Here is a 13,186-nt window from a genome sequence, read left to right as displayed (position 1 = left end):
AAGCGGGAGCCGCCTCAGATCCATCACTAGACACTTCCTTCTGCCAGTGGAGCCTTACTGCTCTCACATCACATTGGATAAAGCTCTGAGCTCAGGGCTGGGCATCTCTAAAGGCCTGGAGCTTGATCCTGATTATAGATACCTAGGCCCAAATCCTAGGGGGTTTCTATATGCAGTTGGATATCTTAGTGATTTCATTGATTCCAACTTTATTAATTTCATGATTTCAATCACTCGAAGTTGGCTTTTAGAGAGGATAAGAGTTAGGGCTCTCATCTAGCTGTTCTCTTCTACTTTCCACTGTCCTCTTCTGTCAAATTTGTTTGGATTTTCCTCCTGTTCCTGTGCAATGAGAACCTCCTTTAATTAACATTCTCGGTTCTCATGACCTTGGCTTTATAGTAAAACTCCACGACCTGCTTAAAAGGCCACGCTCTTCAGGTTAATGAAAACAAAAGAGAATAAGAAAATCTTTTTTTATAAAATTGTTTCTGAGAAATTGAAAAGTTGTAGTCAATATTTAAAGATTTTGTTTCTTCCTTCTCTCCCCCTCTCTCTCTCTCCCTCCCTCTCTCTCTCTCTTTCTCTCTCTCTCTCTCTCTTTCTCTCTGTCTGTCTGTCTCTCTCCTTCCTTCCTTCCCTCCTTCCTTCTTTCCTTCCTTCCTTTCTTTTTCTGTATTCCCACTACATCAATCTTACACCTCCCTAGTATAAGCATAGATGTCTCTGTCCAAATAGGAGAGAGATAACATACAACAGCTTGTGAAAGAGGACTGCATTTATGGATAAAGAGAGCAGGGGGTGGGTAGCTTCTGTCACACTGTCCTTGATTTTGAAGTAAACTCAAGTAATGTTCTCTAGTGCATCCTCAAAATCTGTGGTCATTGTGATTGATAGATAACTTACTTGTTTGTGTTTGGCCACTTGTAGTACACAGCCTTGAGAATGAGGTTAGTCCAAATTTAATTTGCTGTCTAGATTGCAAATAAAGTCAACACAATCACAGTCATTCATAGTCAACACATTCATTTACGTATCGTCTATAGTGGCCCTGCATTAAACAGCAGGGGTGAACAGTGGTGACTGATACCATATGGTCTGCAAAGTCTAAAATATTGATCATCTGGTCCTTTGCACAAAAAGTTGCTGACTTCTGGCCTAGTATTGTTAGAGAGCACTAAGTTTCAGAAGTATTTCTTATTCCAGGGCTGAAATCAGTCATCGGCGACTGTCATTAGCCCCAACTCCACCCTTGTAAACTGTAAAGTGCCATGTGAAATGAGACTGTCTATTTTTCCACATGATAGTCCTTCAAATTCACGAAGACCCATAAGACTCTGTTGCATGGACTAAGGTCTACAGCTCATTTGGAACAGTGTGTGTACTTCAAAATGTGTATTGCATGCGGAAGTAAACAATACAACTTTAGTCTGACCATTCCTATACTCTAACCCGTAAGCTAAAAGCACATGGCAAAAAGGCAAGCAATAGAGAATTGCTTACATAGTAAGAAATTATTCCTGGGGATATCGTTGACTGTGCAAAATCATGGGGGCCCACTGACTTCAAAGTGGATAGGAGCATCTCATATTTGCTATTCAAATAGAAACTTAAAACATATTATATTTATGCCTTATAAATCATCGAAACTTCTGGAAAAAAAAAAACAAACAAAAAAAACCAAGAGTCCTAGGATAATAGATGAGCTACAACAACCTAGACTCTGATAGCAAATGTTAATGTAATATAGTGAAAAGAAAGAAACTTTAAGGCTTCTTGGCTCAGAAAGACTACTATAGTTTTTCAGAAATATTTCATATCTTTCAGTGTTTAAAGTACTTAATTTTTGGACTTATGCCTAAACTGGTCAAATATACAGGATATCTGAATTTGTAGCCCATTTCAATGATATTCCATCTGTTTAAGATTTATCCTTAAACTGTAATAGTTTCCATTCTTCTTAGCAAATAATAAAAGGTATAATGAAGGACATGTTAAATGTCTTCCTCGGTAAAAATCTTTCCTCTCCTTTATATATATTTAAATATATACAAACATACTTAGAATCAAAATCTCATCTGTCTCCAGTTCTTGTATTTTGTTTTAGTATTTAGTATGCTCCCCAACGAGCCTGTCTCCTGGTCTTCACACTCTGTCCCTTCCTGCAGTGTTTCAGGGTCGGACCAGGTGACTAACAGAATACTGCGGGAGTGATGGTGTGTCACTTCTGAGGTCAGCTCATAAAAGACATTGTGGCTTCTGCTTCTGCTGGTCTCTCTGTCTCTTTCTCTCTCTCTTCCTGGCTTGCTCACTCTGGGGCTAGTAAGTACCATGTCATGAGGACACTTCAGCAGCTTTATGGAGAGGTCTATGTGATGAGAAACTGAGGCCTCCTGCCGACAGCCATGTGTGTGAGCCTCCTTCAAAGCAGATATCCCAGTCCCGCCTCCTGTCAGCTCTGGCTGACATCCTGACTATAACCTCAGAAGAGACCCTGAGCCAAAAGCAACCAGCTATTGTGATTCCCAAATTTCTGACCCATTAAAACTGTGAGATAATAAATGTTCATTGTTTGAAGCCACTAGGTTTTAGGATAATTGTTGCACCACGATAGATAACTAATACAAAACAAAATACAAACAACTGCATGACTGTCTCAATATTTTACCTAATATACACCTTTTATCCAATATGACAATGCAGTTTTTTAAGCATATACTGAAAATACTTGTTATCCCATTTCTGATCAAACGAAATCCGCAAATTACCCCATAAAATTCCTCCCCACCTTTTAAAGTTTTTTTCACTGGCCCATCACTACTAAACATCGTGGTTTTCTTTCTTTATTCTGCAGATCTACTCACCACACTATTTTCTCCACATTTTCCTCAATAAATCGAACTGTAAGCATCTTAAGGGCAATCTGAGTTCACATCTTAGCTTGCAAGTTCCCACCTGCAGCCCAACACTGAGCATCAAGCTCAAAGACAGAATTTTGTAATTTAAAAGGATCTTAGTTCAGATGTCCTAATATCTGAGGTCTAGAGAGAGTAAGCATCCCCCCAAGCGTACACACTGACAAATCTGCATTAGAGTCCAGGAATTCTATTTCATCTAGTCCTATTTCCACATCACCACTTTAAAACAAACAAACAAAAAAATGATGTTGGTATGTTAATAAACTGCAGAGGTTGAGGAAAAAGGGTTCTAATTCTATGTTCTTTATAGAATCCTTTAAGTCACATCACAACTCAATTCATGTTTATTATTTTTATCATGCCGAATCTATTTTTAAGCCATAAGAACCAGAGAAAGAAAGAAAGAAAGAGAGAGAGAGAGAGAGAGAGAGAGAGAGAAAGAAAGAGAGAAAGAAAGAAAAAACTAAGACCAAAGGAAGTTACAGTCATGATTTATATTAAGAGCTAAGTTTTAAGCAATGTTTCTGGACTACTTTGTCAGAGAGAACACTCCACCTGCCGAGTTTTTCACCTTGATCTTGGCCATGCTTCTGAGTAATGACTCCCAGCTGTTCTCTTTGTGATGCGTTTGCTCTTTCTGTGTATTTGGTGCCTAACAGATTGGACACTGAAGACATGGACATGTATATTTATTTATATGCACATAAGTAGACTTTCTTTAGAAAGATATATACATCTCTGTTGGTGGGATAAAATACCTCCTGAGGAGAACGGAAACCCACATGAACACTGTTTTGCTCAGCTCTCCCGTTTGCTGAGATTCTACGATCAGGTTCCATCTAACCTCTCTTTCTCCTAGAGAATTCAATCAGGATGGAGGGCTTCTGGCGCAATCTCAAGTGAGTTCAGAGGGCAAAATGGAGCAGATCCAATTGGTCTTCGGTATCACTTAAAAACTAGAGAGAGATTTTCTAATTCTGCCTGTGCAATGCATTACAAATAGTAGGCATACAACAAATATTTGTTGAATGAAAAGAATTAATGCACCAATTGATCGCCTATGAATCTGCAGCTAGAAAAAGCTGTCCTCAGTATTCTACATCAGTTATCTTCAACCATGTCCTTTCCATTACAAAAATATTACCCTCATATGACAGATCGTTCGTTTTTTGAAAAGTTTTTACTTAGTTTTAAGTAACATGCTTTAAGACTCATAATTGTCAGTAAAAGCCACTCACAATGAGTGTAGGATTGGTTAAATAAATAATAGAATGTTACGTAGGATTTCTCAGATATCCATTTCATCTCTACCTCTCAAGAAGGCAAACTGGAACGTAAGTGAGAAAATGGATGTTGTTTTAGGAAAACAGTGAATTTATTCTAACTCGATAAGCGCATCATTTATAATCTTAGATTCTTTAAGTATCATTAGTTACAAACTACAAAGTTCATTATAGCTGTTGATCGCATAAGAGTATAGATTTATACTTTTGTTAAGAATCATTTATACATGTGACTTACTGCCTTGTAAAGAAATGGAATTGGATTAATGTTATTGAAAATTATCACTGTGGGAATTTGAAAATGGGTAATAATTTAAATATATTTAGGTCATTATTTGTATGAAGAGTTCACTGAGGTTAGCAATATATAATGAATAGGAATAAATTTCTGATTCAGAGAAAACTGGGTTCACATATAAAATATTTACTCCATCATTTACTAGTTATGTGAACTTGAACAAGTTACTTACATCCTCTAAGTATCAGTATGAATGATGACAGTTTGCAAGTCGTTGAATATATGCAATAACTTAAGCCCTTTACAGTTTCTCATGCATGGTAGGCATCTGTGTACTATTTTCCTTCCTGCAAATTATTCCTTTTCTCCCACACGTTTTCTCCATTGTCTATTTCTGCTCAGCACTCCTTCCTGTTCTTTTATGTGCCTTTCCAAGTTTCACAGGAGTTGGAAGACTGAGAATGACTTTCGTGAGATTCTCTTGCAGCTAGGATTCTAAATGCAATTTGGTTCTGCCAAGAAGATGGACTAGCAAGAAATTTAGGAGACAGGAGGGTGACAGAGGACACTTTCCCTCTGGCAGCGTAATGCCTGACAAACGAGCTTCAGCAATGTGGATTTTTGTGATGGCGGGCCTCCAGGGCTGGCCTCCACTGCTGGCCTCCACTGCGGGTGCCCAGCTTTGGGACTGGAGGACAGTACTGACTTGGTGATAGTTTCCCGAAGCTTCTTCATCTCCGAGTGGTAGCAGCTGCTTCAGGAACTCTGAGTTGAAGCAATAGAAGCAAAATTCAGAAAACCCAAAACTCTGACTTTTGCTCCATCCTTTCCAATAGTTCTGTTAGTACTTAATCCCTGTGTTAAATCAGGGGTTTCTGCACTGGACCTCGACTAGGTCCTAAACATGTTCTAGACACTGAGGATTCAGGGTTGAAAAAGATTTACTTCCTGATCTCAACACTGTGAAAGCTTGGAGAGTAGGCAACGCCATCATCAGAACAATCAGTATCTCTTCGTTATTCACAAGAAAAGTTATCCCTGAAGAATGTTTATTTTATGTGAAATGAATTACTTTGATACAGATTCTTTAATTTCTCATTTCCTCAGCAATAATTAAGCCTATCTTCTCATGATTTATAAGTATTATTTACTGATTATATTTGGTAGATGTAAGCTAGTAACTCAAGTTTTTTATTACTTCACATTCTCATAACTTCTGTCCTCTTCTGCAATTTAAATGTTAAAGAAAGAACACATCTTGAACTTGAATCGACCTGATCAAGCCAAAAGTATAATATTAGAACTATATTGATAGCATTTACTATAAAATCACCTGGTTTTTTAAAAGATTACTCCCAATTAAATAAGTACAAATCCCAAGTCTAATGATTATACATTAACGTAATACAATATAAATAAACCATTAACGAATCAAATAAGCACTTCAGATCTGCTTTCTTCCCTCCTTCCGTCCTCTCTCCCTTCTTTTCTTTCTTCCTTCCTTCTTCCTCTTCCTCTCCTTTTTCATCTTTTCTTTTTATAAGTTTAAAAGACAGGGCGAGGGTGATTTCCAATATCCCTTAACACTCTGATGATATTCTTTTTCTCTATTTAAGAAAAAATAAGCTCTTGGTCTACAGGGATTTTATGCAAGCTATTCTTTACAGTTTTGGGACTGGATAATCCTCTCTCACTATATTTATCAGCCCTTGCCATTCATTCATTATATTTTTGTTTCAGTTTCTGTATTATATGAATATTGTAATACCCTTATGAGCAGCTATTTAAAAAGTAATTTCTCTATATTATGTCCTTTGAAACTAATATTTCTTTATAAGTTAGGTCTAAGTATACTTGTTCAGTCTTTATATTTGCATCTTTAAGAATAAAGATGTGTCTACAGCCATGCCACCCTGAACAAGCCAGATCCTGTCTGGTCTTGGAAGCTAAGCAGGGTTGGGCCTGGTTAGTACTTGGATGGGAGACCACCTAGGAAAACCAGGTGCTGTAGGAGTAAAAAATAAAAAAATAAGGGATTGTAAGCTGACAAGGTCCTTGAAATCTGTGAGGTCAATCAAGGGTTGCCTTGCCTAAAAAATAAAATAAAATAAAAATAAGAATAAGAATAAGAATAATAAAGATGCTTTGAAAAAGAAAATTAAAAAAAAATTCTTTTATCAATTATTTCCATTTTTTTTGTTCCTATATAATTTGATAAATATTGTTTAAGAATTCTGTCACTTATATCAAGATGAACCAAGACAAAGCAGTTTCTGCATCTGTGAGCAGCGGGACAATGTACACAGCCATTATTATAACAAAGTCCCAGAACTTTAAGGGGACAAGAACTCGGGCAGAGTCTGGAACACTAACTAGCTATGTACATGTTAATCCTTGATTCTCATTTGAACATTTAAAAGAAAATTATTTGGGGCACCATTTTGGAAGACTTGTGATGAGTTCTTTTAGTGAGGGAGGTTTATGCCTTATGAGCATCTAAGGATCTCTACCCTTTAACAAAGAAACAGACTTGGTTATTTTACATGTTACATAACTGGGGACTTATACTGGCAAATACTCCAAATTAGCAAAGTAAAAGCAGCATGTTGAAAAATTGTTTTTATGCTAAATATTTTCTTTAAACTTTGTAGAAATTTCAGAAAAGAACATAAAAATAAAGTGAGTTTTTTAAATCCTTTTTTTTTTTTTACATAAAAGAAACTAGTAAAACAAATTTAATTTACAACCCAGGTTTCCATTTCAATAACCTAAACAATTCTGTCCTGTATGGGGTTTACTTATATATGACATATATTCATTTTTTTTGAAAACTTAATTTTATCTAGATGTAAAATTTCAATATTGCAAATCAAAAGCATCAGCGCCCCCTTGTGGCACAACAAAGTTTAAGCAGCAAGGTAGTGCTCTCCTTAAATTTGCCTCAATTCTTCTCATTCATTCTGTTAACGATGATAAAATAACTTAAAACCTCTTATGTAACATGTGATTCTAAATATATTCTAGACATTGCAAGGTGTAAGCGTACAACATAAGTCAATTTTTAAAATGTTTCAAAATACCACTGATTTAAAGAAAAATTTCATGCTGTTACATATTTATGATATTAACACTCTATATGATACTTTTCTATGACTTTATAATAGTAGAAGTTTTTAACACACTTAAATTTATTTTTAAAAGTAGACAGAACTTGTCAAATGTGTGTATGAATCAGCTGGGGTTTTGTTAAAATGCATATTCTGGTTCCACGGGTTTGTGTGGGGCCTCATTTTCTGTATTTCTAAGAAGTTCTCTGAAGATACAGATGTTGCTAGGCTGAACAGCACACTTTGCATAGTAATTAGATAAAGCATTTATTTATTTTTTGTATGAAGCATTTAAAATATTTAGAAATTTTTTACATAACCAGCTACATGATAAATGTAAAGATACAATCCTTTGGGATATGATTGAACTTTAAAAGGAGAAACACCTTCATAAACTAATTGATCTGTGTGCATTTTAATATACTAGCTTATATTAATAAGGTCAAATAAAATTACCCAGTTACATTTGTGGATGCCTTTTGTGATTTGCAAGGCTATTTTAGTGTATATTTTACTTCGAAATGTTTCTTCCCTATCAGATTTTCACAGAAATATACTTGAGTTAAAAAGCAGTTAGAAGCATGAATTTTAACCATAGAACTTTTATCAGCACCAAATGCCAAAAGAACAATGCATTTAACACAGTGCTTGACTTATAACAAGAATTCTGCAAATTTTCGCTATTGTATCATTCTATCAAATACAATATTCAAACGAAGCCCCCAACTAGACTAGATTTATTAATGATAGGTAGACAATTGGACTGAAAGGACTGTGGCTAAGAAAAATGAGCTAAGTTGTGGTGCTTCCTTCTGTGATGGGTACTCTGCCTATCGCCGATGGCAGTAAACAGCTATTTTAAAGACTCTTGCTTCCAATAACTTTCCAGCCCTAATATAGTATCGTATTTAGAAGAAAAAAAACTCCTTGAATGTTACCCAAATACATTTTAATGTTTGAGTTTTTTTTTTAAAATACAGAGTATCTAAAAGCTTTAAATCCCCAGGAAAAGGATATTATTTCTTTTTAAATATTTCCGTATACCTATAACATTATTCTAATAATCTGTGTTTCTAGAAAAGCAGATATATTACAGAATGGTGTATGTGTGTGTGTAAAAAGAACATTAAATTGGTGATAAGTGAGTGAATGACCTAACACTTTGAATCGCAGGATAGGAATAAAAGCAAGATTATTGTACAGGTCCTGGGAATGACAGTCATTTTTTAATGACAAATAACATGACTTTATTTAAAAAAAAAAAAAAGAAGAGAGGAAAAAGCCTCATAGCATATATAGGTCCATCATACAAATAAAAGTAAGCATGTATTATCATCCAACTTATCCAGATTAAGAAACCAAAGCTTATAAAGGTAAATTACCTACCTTGTCACTTGGAGCCAATAAGAGCTAAGTCCCAATAAAAATGATGAGCTCCTAAAGACCAGGAACTACAGCTCTTTCATGCATGTAGACACTTTAGGAAACAGAATATGGAAGACTCATCTTATTGCCTCTGTTCACTCTTAACATAGGGCTCCATTAAAGACCACTCATGATTGGGAACTCAGTGGCCATAGTGGGCGGGGCACTTCAGCCGCGAGATATTTAGAATGCCACCATTGTGCGAGCTCTAGAGATTGCACACCTCTATTCTGACAAAATATCTTTTTTTCTACTTCAATTATTCCACAAAATGCAAAAAAAAAAAAAAAAATCAATCTCTAGTGCCAATTTAAACTCTAGTCCGAGATATCATTGCAGGCTTAACACATATGGGATTGAAAACATGAGTAGGCAGTAATAGGATACAAGCACTTCAGGAAGTGACAGGATGAAGGATTAGAACACTACACTGTTTATAGTGCCAAAAGTAGCAATATAAACTGAAGAGTAACAGCTTGACAAAAAAAAGTGATTAAGAGTAGCTGTTATAAACTACTTTTAGTTTTAGATACTCAGTTTACACTGACTTAGGTATATACTCATTTTATTGGCATTTTAATACAATTCACAAAGAATACGAATACACCACATTCATTAAGTACAAGTCTTATTTACAGGCGAAAAATTATAAACTTATGACACTCATGTACCTTTCTACTAATGACATTTCCAACATTTAATGGTTTGTATTTGTATTTCTTTCTTTGCAGATGGTATAATTAATAGTGAAATGTCATTTAGAGCTTAGATTTTACATAAGCTTATTATTTTACTTAGAACAGCTTCAAGCTGTGAAGTTATTATTTATTCAAATTTCTGTACATATGAAAGTAAGAAATTCTGATCTCCCTATTTCATTTTTTTTGAAGAAATATTTCACTGAGGAAACCCTAGGAAACACAGAAAATCTTCCAATATGTACTAATTTGTATTATTTACACTTCTGAAGAAATCATCACTGCTGTCGGATTTTTGACAAAACTATAACATTTAGTAGAATTTCAAATAAGATCTTCCATCAAGTAGAATAGTCGCTCCTTATGCATGAGTTTTGAGTTTATACAAAATGGAATACAAATACATGCACTATGTTATTTCATGTAAAAGAAAAATATAATGTGTTCTGTTTATTCTGATCTCCACTGTGAGTTAAATACTACTAATTCTATACAATCTAAAGTATTAAAAATCGGAGAAATACCCTGATTTTAAGACCAAGGATAATATTCTTATTCTAATTTTGTGAACAAGATAATATAGTATAGGATAGGTGATAGATATGTCAGGTAGGTAAATAATTTCTGGTTGAACAATAATATTCAGAGGGTATCACACATCATGAGGTAGATAATAAGCTGAGGTAAAATATGATTAAAAAATAATTTTTTCAGTATCTTGGATGAAGATTAGTATCACCTCTATTACTTAGATTTTATACAGATTTTGAAGTAGCAGCTAATATTACTAGAAAATCAAATCAGAGTTAAACAGTTCTAATAGACGACATTAGTGATTCACAAACTACATTAAGTAGAACACTGGCTCTATTGTATATCACTAGTACTACTCAAAAAATAATTCAATAGTCAAGTAAATTTGGAAAATGTTGAATAAATAAAGTTTAAATTGGCTTCCTAACTGTAGAACTTCTCAGAAATTTTGATTATCTAGTGGTCATTGAAAATCTGCAAGACATGAATATAGTATAAATAATTTGACAAATGTCTTTGACCATTGAGTTTTTTTTAAGGAACATCACATTAAACTAATATTTCATGAGATGCCTTTTTGATAGTCTAATACAAATGGTAAAATGAGTAAAATGAAACTTAATAGTGACCAATGTAAAGTCACATATTGAGATTATATTTAAAAAGTTTAGCAAATGAGTAAAAGACAAGATCTACCATAGCAATTTTATATGAGCCAAGAATAGGTCTGTAATGTGAACACAAAAGGAGGCAAATGCAAATACTAAACAGCATACAACGTGTATTTGTTAACGGACGTTTAACTAGAGAAGATCACGCGGAGAGGCCAGGGATAGAAAAAGTCCTAAAAACTCAGACAGTATGGAGTAGTTTAAGAAAATGAAGATGCTTAGCGGAAAGAAAGAAGACTTGGCACATTTGTAATAACTCGACTAAGGGCTGAGTATGAAAAAGAGCCCCAAATTATTCTGGGGTGCCCCAGGAGACTGAAATAATCGAAAGGCAGATTCCAGCCCTATATGAAAAGCAGGTCATGCATTATCACTACCCATGTGGTTTTCAAACACGTAAAATCTCAGACTGCCCTCCTTGGCACAGGAGAGCCTGAAGGCTTTGTCGCTGGATGCTGACACCACTTTAACGGGTCTTCCTATTGTCGCTCCCGTGGCTGAGTGTGTTTGCACATTAACTAGTTTCATGGTGGCACAGTTAGGAAACGTGCCTCATGGGAGCGTTTCTCAGGATGAGCGGAAGACAGCAAGTGCAGGGAATATATGTAAGAATACTAAGAAAAACCATGAAGATCACCAAAAGTTTGTTTAAATGTTCTGAAGCCAGATCCAGTCTCACAATTATACCTGACTAGTGAGTCTGTGTTCAAGTAATGCTCAGGTTGGCCCTCTGGTGGTGGTTCTGATAATTTGAAGAGAGCGAATTGTCTTGAACACAGAAAAATGTGGGATTCAGGCCAATCATTTTGCAGATAACAGAAAACATGAGAGAATGCAACAGGAAGGAATGAGCAGTGAGAACGCACTCAGTCCAGGGAAGAACAGAAGTGAACAGAAGCGTTGGTGCTGGTGGCTTAAGTGAGGATGTCACCTCATTGTTTCTTGAAGTTTTCAGCCTTTCAGGGAGGTAGGCTGCAGGTGCCCTGCAGAGGTAGCATCTGGAGTATAAAGTCAGCAATATTTGTCCTCACGACTATTTTAAAAGGCATGATAGGGTAGCGTGTTTAAACTTGAGTGACACTCACTGACATTGTCCTCTGAATTTCTTGGCAGAGGATCGTTAAATTCAGCAAGACAGTCTGGACTATATAGCTCAGGGCTGAGAACTCTGCTGGAGATTTGGAGAGAGAGGTGAAGCAGCAGCCGTGGTGAGGTGAGGTGAGGAAGGTGGGGGGCAGGCTCAGGTGTGGCTGTCACGGGGGCAGCGGAGGGGCCTGAAGCCACTCCAGCTCCTGCCCAATGTCTAGCTCAGGGGTGTGCGACACCCCAGCCAGGAGTGTGTGCAGCTCCACGGAGTAGGCTCCGGCTTCTCCTAGGAGTCCCCTCCACCACTGAAGGTGAGGCCCAGAGGTGGGCAGGGCCGACGTGGGTCCCAGCTGGCCCTCACGGTCAGGTTTGTCTTTCGTCCTCCCCCTTCCTGCCCATCGTCCTTCTTCCTTCACCTGCCGTTCAGCTGACTTCAGCCAAACACCAGATGCAGAAGCGTCAGCCTTACAGATGATTTAACCAGCTCCTTCTGTGTGGCGTCGAATGCTCAAATAAATCCTTTATTCGGTATCACTTTCAGAACTTTTGTTTCTCTGAGAAAACTCTGAGCGATCCAGGGTTAATTCCAAGTTCCCTTCCTTAGTAAGGGTTCGTGTGTAGAGACTGAAGATCTCGGCATAGAAACCGGCACCTGTTTCTAAGAGCCAACAAAGCCGGTGCTTGCTCGTTTGTTGTTTTGTTGGAAAGAGAAGTGGGTGGAAGAAAGGGAAAGCAGTGTGCAACATGGGCTGACGAATGAAAGCCCACAGGCCAAAGCTGCCCCGCTGCCTGTTTTTGTAAATAAAATTTGTTGGAACACAGCCACGCCCAGTTATTTACTTATTATCTATGTATGATTTTATAATATAATAGCGAGAGTTATATAGTGCGAGAGAGACTGTATGGCCTACGCAGCCTAAAATATTTATGATCTGGCTCTTTTTGTGAAAAGTTTTCTGTATCTCTTCTTAACTTTAAAGATAGAATCCTTTTACTGGGTTCAATATTAAAATATTATCAGTTTCTATTTTGAAAAGTTTTATATTGTTAGAATTTCTTACATAAAGATCTTTCAACGAAGGATTATAAAAAGTTGGGGCCTTTATAAAATCTGCTGATTTAGTTATAATGTAAATTACCATGCATCAATCATCTACTTTGTGCCAGATACTGCGAAATATAAATTTGTTCCACAGTTTACAGATTAACAATCGAAAAATTTAAAG

General features: G+C 36.3%; 1 protein-coding gene and 1 pseudogene across 1 annotated transcript in view; one reads left to right on the top strand and one right to left on the bottom strand.

Annotated features, from left to right (window-relative positions):
• Positions 1–13,186, bottom strand: part of CUNH8orf34 (chromosome unknown C8orf34 homolog) — a 291,185-nt gene that overhangs the window by 150,106 nt on the left and 127,893 nt on the right. The gene's annotated exons all lie outside the window — the stretch shown is intronic.
• LOC111742705 lies at positions 6,335–6,453 on the top strand (annotated as a pseudogene).

This window comes from Pteropus vampyrus, unplaced genomic scaffold (genome assembly GCF_000151845.1).
Source record: "Pteropus vampyrus isolate Shadow unplaced genomic scaffold, Pvam_2.0 Scaffold99, whole genome shotgun sequence".
NCBI lineage: Eukaryota > Metazoa > Chordata > Mammalia > Chiroptera > Pteropodidae > Pteropus > Pteropus vampyrus.
The sequence above is the reverse complement of the archived record's forward strand: the minus strand, read 5'-3'. Positions and strand labels throughout refer to the sequence as shown.